We start from the raw sequence: 12,536 nt of genomic DNA, 5'->3' as shown, positions 1-12,536 counted from the left end.
CTCTTCATAGTGAATATATAGTGAATACGTACACATATCACAAGTGTTTGTACTAATCTCATTGATTCTGATGATGAATTAGAAAAACGGTAAAAGATACAAGTTGGATGGATCCCATTCATTACATAAATATTTATTGAAAAAATAAAATAAAAAATAGATGTCGTTGATCAAGAATGACATGCACTATCATATTGATGGGGACATAATTTAAGTTTATAAAAATGTCAAGTTCAAACGTGATACACATTTTGATCATCAACCTTTATTAATCACAATTGTGTGATTCAGCAATGTGTATTAGCTGAAATCTTAATGCATATGCAACGCTGCATCTCAGGTTGATTTAGCAATACGTTGATGTTAATTACCATTATTTCTTCACAAAATGCTGTTGCGGATTTCAGAAATGTTCAGCACGTTAGGTTGAGTAGCTGTTTAAGGTTCATATACCAATCATTCTAATTTCTATATCAATACTACTACTAATCACGGGAAAAGTCAGCTCCTTACTAATTAGAAAGAAAAGAGAGCATAAGGAAGGAGAACTCCAAATTTATGTAAACCTTACCACTTATAATGCAGAGCAGATCGACATGGTCAGAGGGACATGAACGCAGGAATTTAATTTTGGTGAAGGGTTAATACATTTGCATTATCTATATTTATATTTATTTTACAAAAACATATTAATTTTTTTAAATCAAACACATTGATTAACGATTTCAGCCACATAACTTTCAAGAGTCATGTAATTTAAGCCAGTTACGAATCAATATGATCTTACTATCACCATTACTCATCTTTATCTCTTTTTCTATGTTAACTATATAGTCAAGTTAGGAAAATAATTATGTAGTTTAAATATTCTTAAATTTTTATTTAAAATTAAAGGAAAAGAATGCAATAACGTGTTTAAATTTTACACATATTTAGCTTAGTTGTACGCTGAAAATGGTATTGGGATAATTAATCATGTACACACATGTATATTACTATTACTATTTCTATTCCTATTCCAATTCCAATTTGATAAAAATTTCTACAACAAGGACACAAACAGAACAATTATTTGATTAAAATTTCTACAACAATGACACACACAGAACAGTTTTTTGGACGGTTTCAATAATGGTTACCATGAAAAAAAATATCGAAAATAAATTGAGTTTTAATTTTTAAGACATTAACTGTACCGGAGACAACTATAAATCGATAGTTAAAGTGAATTATACTAACTATAATTGAAAATGAAAGAATGTATATGACAAGTTGGTAGATTCAGGGGAGAGAGCCAAACTTAATGAGATGTCGATAGGGCAAACAAAATGGCAAACGTCAAAGTACTCTGAGAAATGACTTTAGAAATTTATAGGGCTAAAAAGTGGTGGTACAGAGGGTGAAACAAATACAAATACAGGAACTGATACTATGGCTCCATCTGCATCTAAAAAGGCTATTCAATTTCACGTTAAAACAAATATGGCTCCATTTGCATATAAAAAAGCTACTCAATTTCACGTTAAAACAAATACAGGAAGTGATGCTATGGCTCCATCTGCATCTAAAAAGGGACTGTCAAAACTGATTGGACAAACCGTTGTTAAAACAACTATCAATACCAACTGGATGTGGGCAGCTACAGCCTACAACTTACCAGAGGGCACGCTAATTAAAAATCTATAGAACCCATTGCCATTAGACAATTTCCATCAACATTTTCACTTCTAGCAGCTGTCTATGATCGTGGCCCTCTGACCCAAATTCAGCCAAATACGGATCTTGATTTGTTTTTCAGAACAAATGCAACTTTTTATTTCTCTGTTTTAAATGAGCAAAGTCTTCGGGCTCAAATATACCTTGCAAAAACGTAAGGGAAGGCAAACATAAGGGCAGGATCGAAAAGGTTATGGAAAAAGTTTATGGAAAAAGTTTTTTAAACAACATGCTAGTTTATGCGTAAACTTGTGGAAAAAGGATATGAAAACAAAATAGATTGAAAATGTGATGTAAATGGAAAATACTGTTTTTTAAATGATATTAGAATAAGGTGGTGTTATAATATTAAAATATGTTGGGGTAAATTTTATTTGGGTCAACTAATTATTTAAAATTTTTGGTTTTTTTTTCAAAAGAATTATATTGGTATAAATAGATTCAATATCATGAAAAATTTGTACAGCATTCAAAATCTTGAAACTTAGAAAAACTTTAAGAACTCTCAAAATGTCCAAACTTTAACAGTTAATCAAATTCCCAAAAAATCCATTATATTTTATGAAAATTTTACCAAAATTTAGAACTAAAATAATACACACTCTACTTCCTCTTAAAATTATATGGTAAAATAACATACTAAAACAATATCTTAAATAGAAAGGGATATTAAAATAATTATAAGATTAAGTAATATACTAAAATAATATCTCAAATAGAAAGGGATAGTGATATTAAAGAAATATCTTATTCCATGTAGTTCCTAAAATAAAATTATAATATAAATTAGAACCCAAGTTAACCAACTGCAGTTTCCAATCATCTCTTTATTGGACATATTAAAGTCTGGCACATGATCATATCAATTTCTAAAACCGAAGATGACTCCCTATGTACAAGAAGCTCTCCTTGCAAATTAAATTGGAAATCGAATCCATTATTCTGACCTGGAAAAACTTTTATATCTAAAATCAAAGTTTATGCGTAAACTTGTGGAAAAAGGATATGAAAACAAAATAGATTGAAAATGTGACGTAAATGGAAAATACTGTTTTTTAAATGATATTAGAATAAGGTGGTGTTATAATATTAAAATATGTTGGCGTAAATTTTATTTGGCTCAACTAATTATTTAAAATTTTTAGTTTTTTTTTCAAAAAAATTATATTTTGAATTGTGTTTCGATGGTATAAATAGATTTAATATCATGAAAAATTTGTACAGCATTCAAAATCTTGAAACTTAGAAAAACTTTAAGAACTCTCAAAATGTCCAAACTTTAACAATTAATCAAATTCCCAAAAAATCCATTATATTTTATGAAAATTTTACCAAAATTTAGAACTAAAATAATACCCACTGTGCTGCCTGTTAAAATTATATGGTAAAATAACATACTAAAACAATATCTTAAATAGAAAGGGATATTAAAATAATTATAAGATTAAGTAATATACGAAAATAATATCTCAAATGGAAAGGGATAGTGATATTTAAGAAATATCTTATTCCATGTAGTTCCTAAAATTAAATTATAATATAAATTAGAACCCAAGTTAACTAACTGCAGTCTCCAATCATCTCTTTATTGGAAATATTAAAGTCTGGCACATGATCATATCACTTTCTAAAACCGAAGATGACTCCTTGTGTACAAGAAGCTCTCCTTGCAAATTAAATTGGAAATCGAATCCATTATTCTGACCTGGAAAGACTTTTATATCTAAAATCAATGTATTGGATGCTAATTGGAGGGAGTAGTTTGTGTGTAAAACCCTGCAACACAGATTTTTCACCATCTCATCTTCCTTTGTGTTGTATAAAACAAATTTATCATTAGAAAAATGAAATATATTTCTATTATAATAATCAAATCCATACAATATTCACATTATATTGACTCACAAGTTAAAGTGTCTGCATTTGGTCTACCAACGGTCCTATTAATCTTCAATATGAAGTCTCAGCAAGAATCGTTATGCGTACTGAATAGGAGCGTTATAAACATATATAACCAGTACAGAGATTATTGTTCTCTTTCTTTCAACTCTGAGAAAGAACCAATATGTCCTCACTAAGACTATTACAAGACAACCTCAATCATGAAACTTAATAAAAACAAAAATAAAAACATAACCAGAATGGGTTTTGACTAAATTAATACAGGACGAAAGGATTTAACATGAAAGGATTTCTATAGATTATAAATTAAAAATATTGACGAAAGGATTTAACATGAAAAGATTTCCACAGATTATAAACTAAAAATATTGAATGACATGAACGTTACAGAATGCGCGAGTGTTTGTTATGTGGAAGTAGGGGAGCCAAGAGAACTTACGCCAATTAATGGTGTTTGGGAGAAGGAAACGCATAGACTGATGCACTTTGAATGGCTCCGAGGATTGCAGGGGACAGAGTATCTCCAATTTGATTAAAATTTCTACAACAAGGACACAAACAGAACAATTATTTGATTAAAATTTCTACAACAATGACACACACAGAACAGTTTTTTGGACGGTTTCAATAATGGTTACCATTAAAAAAAATATCAAAAATAAACTGAGTTTTAATTTTGAAGAGATTAACTGTACCGGAGACAAATATAAATCGATACTTAAAGTGAATTATACTAATAATTGAAAATGAAAGAATGTATATGTCTGTGTGTGCATTTTAACTATGTATTTATCAAGCATCATCAAATTTGACACACAGAACAGTTTTTTGGACGGTTTAAATATAAATACAAGTATCATATTTATTTGTGGGAGTTTTTATCTTCAACTTTTAGCCACAAGATTTAAACCGAATAAAATTTAAATATAAAACATAAAAAAAAAAACTAAATTTCATAAACCATTAACTTACACCTAGTATATTTAATTTACCAATTATAAAAGGTATATAGATTTTATGGTTTACCCCCACCCCAAAATAGTTCAACTATATATGACAAAAATTGTATCGTATAAGTGGACATAAACTCTTTCATAGTCTTTGCATCAGTTCTTATATAATCCGAAGGCTACCAAAAATCATGTCAATACGAACATACGAAATTATTTTATGGACCTATAAATCAAATAGTTTTCACTCTACCAGATGAATATATGCGTCCAACCATAAAAAGAATCCTCCATTGTAGTTCAAAATTCGTTCTTTTCACTTGTCTAGACTAATAGATGCGGCCATTTAAAAAGTCCTGCAAATCATATTAAATCAAGCAAACGCTTGTGCTCCTTAATAAATTTTAGTGTGTTGTCGATTACATGTTTAAAAAGTACAAAGGTAAAGTAACTGTGAAAAGGAATATTCACATTATATTGACTCACAAGTTAAAGTGTCTGCATTTGGTCTACCGACGGTCCTATTAATCTTCAATATGAAGTCTCAGCAAGAATCCTTATGCATACTGAATAGGAGCGTTATAAACATATATAACCAGTACAAAGATTATTGTTTTCCGTCTTTCAACTCTGAGAAAGAACCAATATGTCCTCACTAAGACTATTACAAGACAACCTCAATAATGAAACTTAATTAAAACAAAAATAAAAACATAACCAAAATGGGTTTTGACTAAATTAATACAAGGCGAAAACAAAAATAAAAATATAACCAGAATGGGTTTTGACTAAATTAATACAAGACGAAAACAGAAATAAAAACATAACCAGAATGGGTTTTGACTAAATTAATACAAGACGAAAGGATTTAACATGAAAGGATTTCTACAGATTATAAATTAAAAATATATACGAAAGGATTTAACATGAAAAGATTTCTACAGATTATAAACTAAAAATATTGAATGCGAAATGTTACAGAATGCGTGAGTGTTTGGTATGTGGAAGTAGGGGAGCCAAGAGAACTTATGCCCACTAGTGGTGTTTGGGAGAAGGAAACGCGTAGACTGATGCACTTTGAATGGCTCCGAGGATTGCAGGGGACAAATTATTTCCTGTGTGAAGTTTTTCATGAGAAATTTATAAGGTGATGGTAGATGAAGCTCAGTGTTGGCCAAAAACAGCAAGAGCAACTGTCAAGGAAAAAGCAGTGAAAATATCTTTCACAGTGAAAATATCTTAAGAGACAAAAGAATTGGAAAAAGCAGTAATGCAACTCAAAGGGCCAGGTTCAATGCACAACAGAACTGGAGGTGAAAAGAAAGCAACTCATATATTTGGAAAAAGCAGTGAACTTGAAATCAACGGTTGAAACTGTCAAACTTGATCAAACGGTTTAGGTTAAATGTGTTGACAATTGTTGATGCATAGGAAGGCCTATCAGCCTAATTAACAATTAATTATTATTATTATATTACTAAAAAATAATAAATTATTGTTGTATTACTAAAATATAATATTTAATATGTTTTGATGTTTTGTTTTTTAAATGTTTATAATCTATATTTTAGTATCTTAATTTTTTATTTTATTTGATAAATTTAAATTTAAATTAAGTTTATACTTTGGAAAAAAAAATCTCTAAAATATAAATCCAAAACACTAAATACATAAATGTCAATAAATAAACTTAATATTAATTAAACAAACATTTAAATAATTATATATTTACTTTCAACAATTAAAAACTCAAAACTACATCGAAACAATTTTTTTGTGAAAACATAACAAAAATTAAAAATAAAAGCAATAAAAATGACAAAACTAAGAATTCCCAAAATTAAAATAAAAGCACAAAAATGAGAAATGAAGAATTGCCAAAATCCAATGGGTGAGTTGTTACAAAACCACATTAAGAAATTCAGAAGAAAGAAAAAAGAGAGGATTTTGAAAACGTTCTCAAAACCACAAATACAAATATTTTTCAAACATATATTTTGTTTATTTTCTTGATATTTAATAAATTGAAATTCAAATTAATTCTAAAAATTATGAAAAAAACATAAAATACTAAATAAAGAAATATTTAATTAATAAATACCATTTTTATTTTTTATATCTAATTTAAAATAAATATATATTTAAATAAAATCAGATCTTTGTCGTCTTTGGTGTTAAATTCAAAGAGGAAGAATCCTCACCCAAGAAAATAAGAGGTCACACTTTCTTTGATCAATGACGTCCAGTTTCTTTTAACCCAACTCTCTGTGGATTTGGGGGAATGGACATAGACCAGTAAACTGGCCTATGAGAGCACACTAAGACACGGACAAAGCAACCTGTATCGGGGTTTCCGGAGGAAGAGATATCTCAGGAATATCATCTAGCTTCTTTGCGAATTTTTCCGCTTCAACGTGTTTCTTTTAGGCAGCCCTTCTAGAAGTCGATTGAACGCCTCAACTGAGGAGATCGTCAACGGAGGAGAAGGTGGGGCCTGGGGGGTGCCCAGCACCTCCATGGACACTAGATTACAAACTGATCAGGGTAATCGGACACCCATGGCCAGGAAACACCGGGATGAGATCCACTGGGCAGATCCACGATGGATCAGGAGTGATCAGGCCGCGCAAGGAGAAAGGCAGGGCCGAGCAGGGCCGAGGAGAAGTGTATCGCTCCTAGTAAAATTGTTGGTCCATGTTGGCAACAATGTTACTCAATGTATAATTGTTTTCTAACACTATTATACTAATCATTATAATTATTTAATTCATGATATTACTATATTAATCATTTTAATTCATGTTATTACTATATTAATAATTTTAATTCACGTTACTACTATATTGTTTGTTTGTTCTATGTTTTATATTTTACTAATTTGTAACACTATTTTGTAACACTATTATACTAATAATTATCATTATTTAATTCATGTTATTACTATATTTATGATTTTAATTCAAGTTATTACTATATTGCTTGTTTGCTTTATGTTTTATGTTTTACTATTTTGCAACATTATTTTGTAGCACTATTATACTAATCATTATCACTATTCAATTCATATTATTACTATCTCAATGATTTTAATTCATGTTATTACTATATTAATAATTTTAATTCATGTTATTTCTATATTATTAATTTTAATGCATGTTATTACTATATTGTTTGTTTTTTTTTATGTTTTACTATTTTGTAACACTATTATACTAATCATTAACATTATTTAATTCATGTTATTAGTGTATTGTTTGTTTGTTTTATGTTTTATGTTTGACTATTTTGTAACACTATTATACTAATCGTTAACATTATTTAATTCATGTTATTACTATACTAATAATTTTTTTTACATTTTATTACTATATTGCTTGTTTGTTCTATGTTTTATGTTTTAATAATTTGTAACACTATTTTGTAACACTATTACGATAATCGTTATCATTACGTAATTCATGTTATGTCTATATTGTTTGTCTTTTTTACATTTTATGTTTTAATATATTGTAGCACTACTATACTAATCATTATAATTATTTAATTCATGTTATTACTATATTAATAATTTTAATTCATGTTATTACTATATTGCTTGTTTGTTTTATGTTTTTAGTGTTACTATATTGTAACACTATTATACTAATCAATATCGTTATTTAATTCATGTTATTGCTATATTGTACGTTTGTTTTATGTTTTACTATTTTGTAATACTACTATACTAATCATTATCATTGTTTAATTCATGTTATTAGCATATTGTTTGCTTGTTTTATTTTTTATGTTTTAATATTTTGCAACACTATTTTGTAACACTACTATACTAATCATTATCATTATTTAATTCATGTTATTACTATATTGTTTGTTTGTTTTATGTTTTATATTTTACAATTTTGTAACACTATTATACTAAACATTAACATTATTTAATTCATGTTATTACTATATTGTTTGTTTGTTTTATGTTTTATGTTTTACTATATTGTAACACTATTTTGTAACACTATTATACTAATCATTATCATTATTTAATTCATGTTATTACTATATTAATAATTTTAATTCATGTTATTACTATATTGTTTGTTTGTTTTATGTTTTATGTTTTACTATTTTGTAGCACTATTTTGTAACACTATTATACTAATCATTATCATTATTTAATTCATGTTATTACTATATTGTTTGTTTCTTTTATGTTTTATGTTATACTATTTTGTAACACTATTATACTAATCATTATCATTATTTAGTTCATGTTATTACTATATGAATAATTTTAATTCATGTTATTACTGTATTGTTTGTTTGTTTTATGTTTTATGTTTTATGTTTTACTATTTTGTAGCACTATTTTGTAACAATATTATACTAATCATTATCATTATTTACTTCATGTTATTACCATATTAATAATTTAATTCATGTTATTAATATATTGTTTGTTTTTTTCATGTTTTATGTTTTAATGTTTTGTAACACTATTATGCAAAACATTAACATTATTTAATTCATGTTATTACTATATTGTTTGTTTGTTTTATGTGTTATGTCTTACTATATTGTAACACTATTTTGTAACACTACTATACTAATCATTATAATTATTTGATTCATATTATTACTATATTAATAATTTTACTTCATGCTATTAGTATATTAATAATTCTACTTCATGTTATTACTATATTGTTTATTTGTTTTACGTTTTATGTTATAATATTTTGAAAGACTATTTTGAAACACTATGAATACACCTCCAAAGTAGTGTGGTCTCTAATATAGGGCTCCACATTTAAAGCAATGATGGCATGGTTTTGTGTGCTCTAGGAGAGGGTCCAAGATTTAATTCTCCTCACGAAGCCACAATTCAAAACAAAGTCCAAGTTTTGTACTCTCCAACTGACAATCCCTGAATATAAACACTTAGCCTCTTATGATATGGCATGTGCTGGTGGTGGTCCTAAGGGGAAGTTCCTTTACTCCTAGTGCATTTTAATATCTCATCATAGAAATCATGCATGAAATGTTAGATGATAATGAAATATCTAATATCTTCCAAAATATACATGATTCTAAGGCTAATGACACCTCCTCTACAAATATCTCAAGGACACTCTTCCACCTATAGTAAGATCTATAAATAATGATAAACCAAAATAGTCTACGATAGGACAATTTGATTAAGGTTTCACCATTCACTCCACATAACATGAAGTGCACCACTAACATGGTGCAAACACTTTCATAAAGACACAAAATATAACACTTCTTCTCGATGAGGAAAATATTTTCAACAAAAAGAGTATTCTCCCTCTAAATATTCAGTGCACTTGCTTTTGAAACTTTTTGGCCACCACATTTTTGAAATAAATCCATAATTTATTAATAGGAACCATATCCCAAACAACACTACATAATAAGGGATCAAAATATACCAACTTTTAATAATTTTAACTCTCATTGATGGAATACTTCAATGCAATATTGTTATCATATATCCTAGGAGGAATACCTAGCCTCATTTCTAATTTGGGTGGTATTACATGCTCATTCACATCTTCAATGTTTAAATCAACCATATTTTCTTCGTTTAGGATGAAAACAAGGGATCGAGATCTAATGTTAACTCAAATTTTCTTCTATGTACCAAGAACTCAACATATTTTACATCTAGATAACATTTTTGGATAAAAACCTTGTCACTCCCTTAAGTAACCAAATCACACTCTTGTGATTTTGAGGATTGTGCATCGTTATCAAAATTCACATATTAGTTTACTACAATCCTTTATATTTCTGGAATGTAGGTCTTGTAAGTTTTATACTTCACAATATATGCATCGAAAATGTCATTGATACTCAAGGATTTCTACTTATCCTCTTTTCTATTGGAACATGAATATAAATTGGACATTGAAATACATAGAAATGTGATACATTTGGTTTCATACCAATGAATTTATCCTTTAATGTATTTTATTTCCATATTTTTCATGGACATCTGTTCAAAATATAAATTATGATATTATACGGTTATAACTAAGGCACTTGGGAAAACCCATGTCATCGATCTTCAACTTAGTACCCTCATAAATAGACTTGTTCTTTGTTTATACAACTCAATTTTGTAATGGATTGAAAGCCATTATTAACGTTCTCTTCATCCTTGGATCCGCAAAAAAGGAGTCAAAGTTCAAGGGGTTTATTTGCCTCCTTTTTTTTTAAAGTACACAATATTCTACGCTATCTAATCTTCAACAATGGATATAAAACTATGTGACCTTATGTAATGATTCATCCATTATCTTCATAAAGATAAATCTATGTTATTTTTTTTTTCAAATTTTAAATGAAGGTGCCATAATACATGTTACCATTCAGAGAATGAAAGAGACACAAGTTGATACATATTATAATGGATTAACTTACATATTTCCCCTGATATTTTTTATTTTCTCATTGATTTCAAACGTAGTTTTGACATGCTTGATAAGTAGACTTGGATTTCATACATTTTTCATTCTGTGAAGGAGCTTCATTACTCCTAATTTGTTTGTGAGATGGAGTTTCACTAATATGAAATATTTGATGATAATATATTATTTAAAATATAAAAATAGAATAAGTTTGGAAATTCTTCCAAGACTACCATGAACCATCAATATAATATGTCTAGGAAAATCCTCTGCAACACAAATCCCTCATGTAGCCAATCAAATTAGTGTTTGATGGCCCTTAGATTTAACTAATATGTCATAGGTGTAAGGAAATGTGGATTTATGCAAGGTTATATTTTGTAGATACATGAAATATAATTATTTTTAATATTATAATTATGGATTTAGAATATATATATATATATATATATATATATATATATATATATATATATATATATATATATAGAATTTGTTAAATTTTATAGATACATACATAAAAAATATAAAAAAATCAACAGTTAGAGGAAAAAAAATTTCAGTTGTTAATCTCTAGTTATAATACTTGTTCGATCCAATTTATTGCAAACTCAAAGACAATAGTTGAGAGGATATTTCAATAATATCAAACAAATCCCAACCAACTCTAAAGTAATCCTTAATTCTAAGGCATGTGCCATTGCAATAGAGGATGTCCTTTTTGAAAAAGAATGAAGAATTGTTAATGCTCACCAATGTAACTGAAAGTGTTAAAGTAAGGTTGTTGTTTCCATTGAATATCTAAGAAAAAAAATCCGTTATTTATATACTAAGGGCATAGATACAAGTAGAGCTGGTTTCTTACATCTAAATCTTTTGGAAGACAACAAACCATTCACTTTGCATGGATTAACTTACCATGTTTGATAATAATAAAGATTAACAATAATCAATCACAAGCAACCATATATAATTTTTTCTTAAATAATTAATACACGTCTCAAATGGATCCTCTCCTAATGGCACTTCATTTTACATTATTAGAGCCATATTGGGTACATGTTGTTACTTATAATGGCAAGATTCCCATAAGTATTACTAGTCCAATTTCAAGTTTTCCTAACTTATCCATTAAGAATTAATTTGAAAATTGTAAGGGATATTAAATTAAATCCAAAAATAAATAAAATTATCATATTATTAAAATAAATTCTTCTCAATTATGTTAGAATAAAAAAATACAATAGGAAATTCAAAGCTATAAATACTTTAAGCTTCAATCAAATCTACTAAATAATCATGCAATGTTAAGTGCTTAAAAGATATATATGAGTAAGGAAAAATAACAAAATAAAATATTCCATATAAAATTAAAAACATAATTGTAAAATTGTCATGTTCATGGATTGTTTAGCTCCATTTTAGTGAGTACATAGAGGCAAACCATTATTTTATCTTTAAAAGTATCAATTATTTATTAAAATATAAAAATCACGAGGTTTTTCCTATATACTTAAAAAAAATTAATGTTTTTCTCAATTTA

This window comes from Pinus tabuliformis, chromosome X, assembly GCF_031772625.1.
Source record: "Pinus tabuliformis cultivar Carrire ecotype Pingquan chromosome X, CPIR1, whole genome shotgun sequence".
NCBI lineage: Eukaryota > Viridiplantae > Streptophyta > Pinopsida > Pinales > Pinaceae > Pinus > Pinus tabuliformis.
This window is presented reverse-complemented; position numbering follows the sequence as displayed.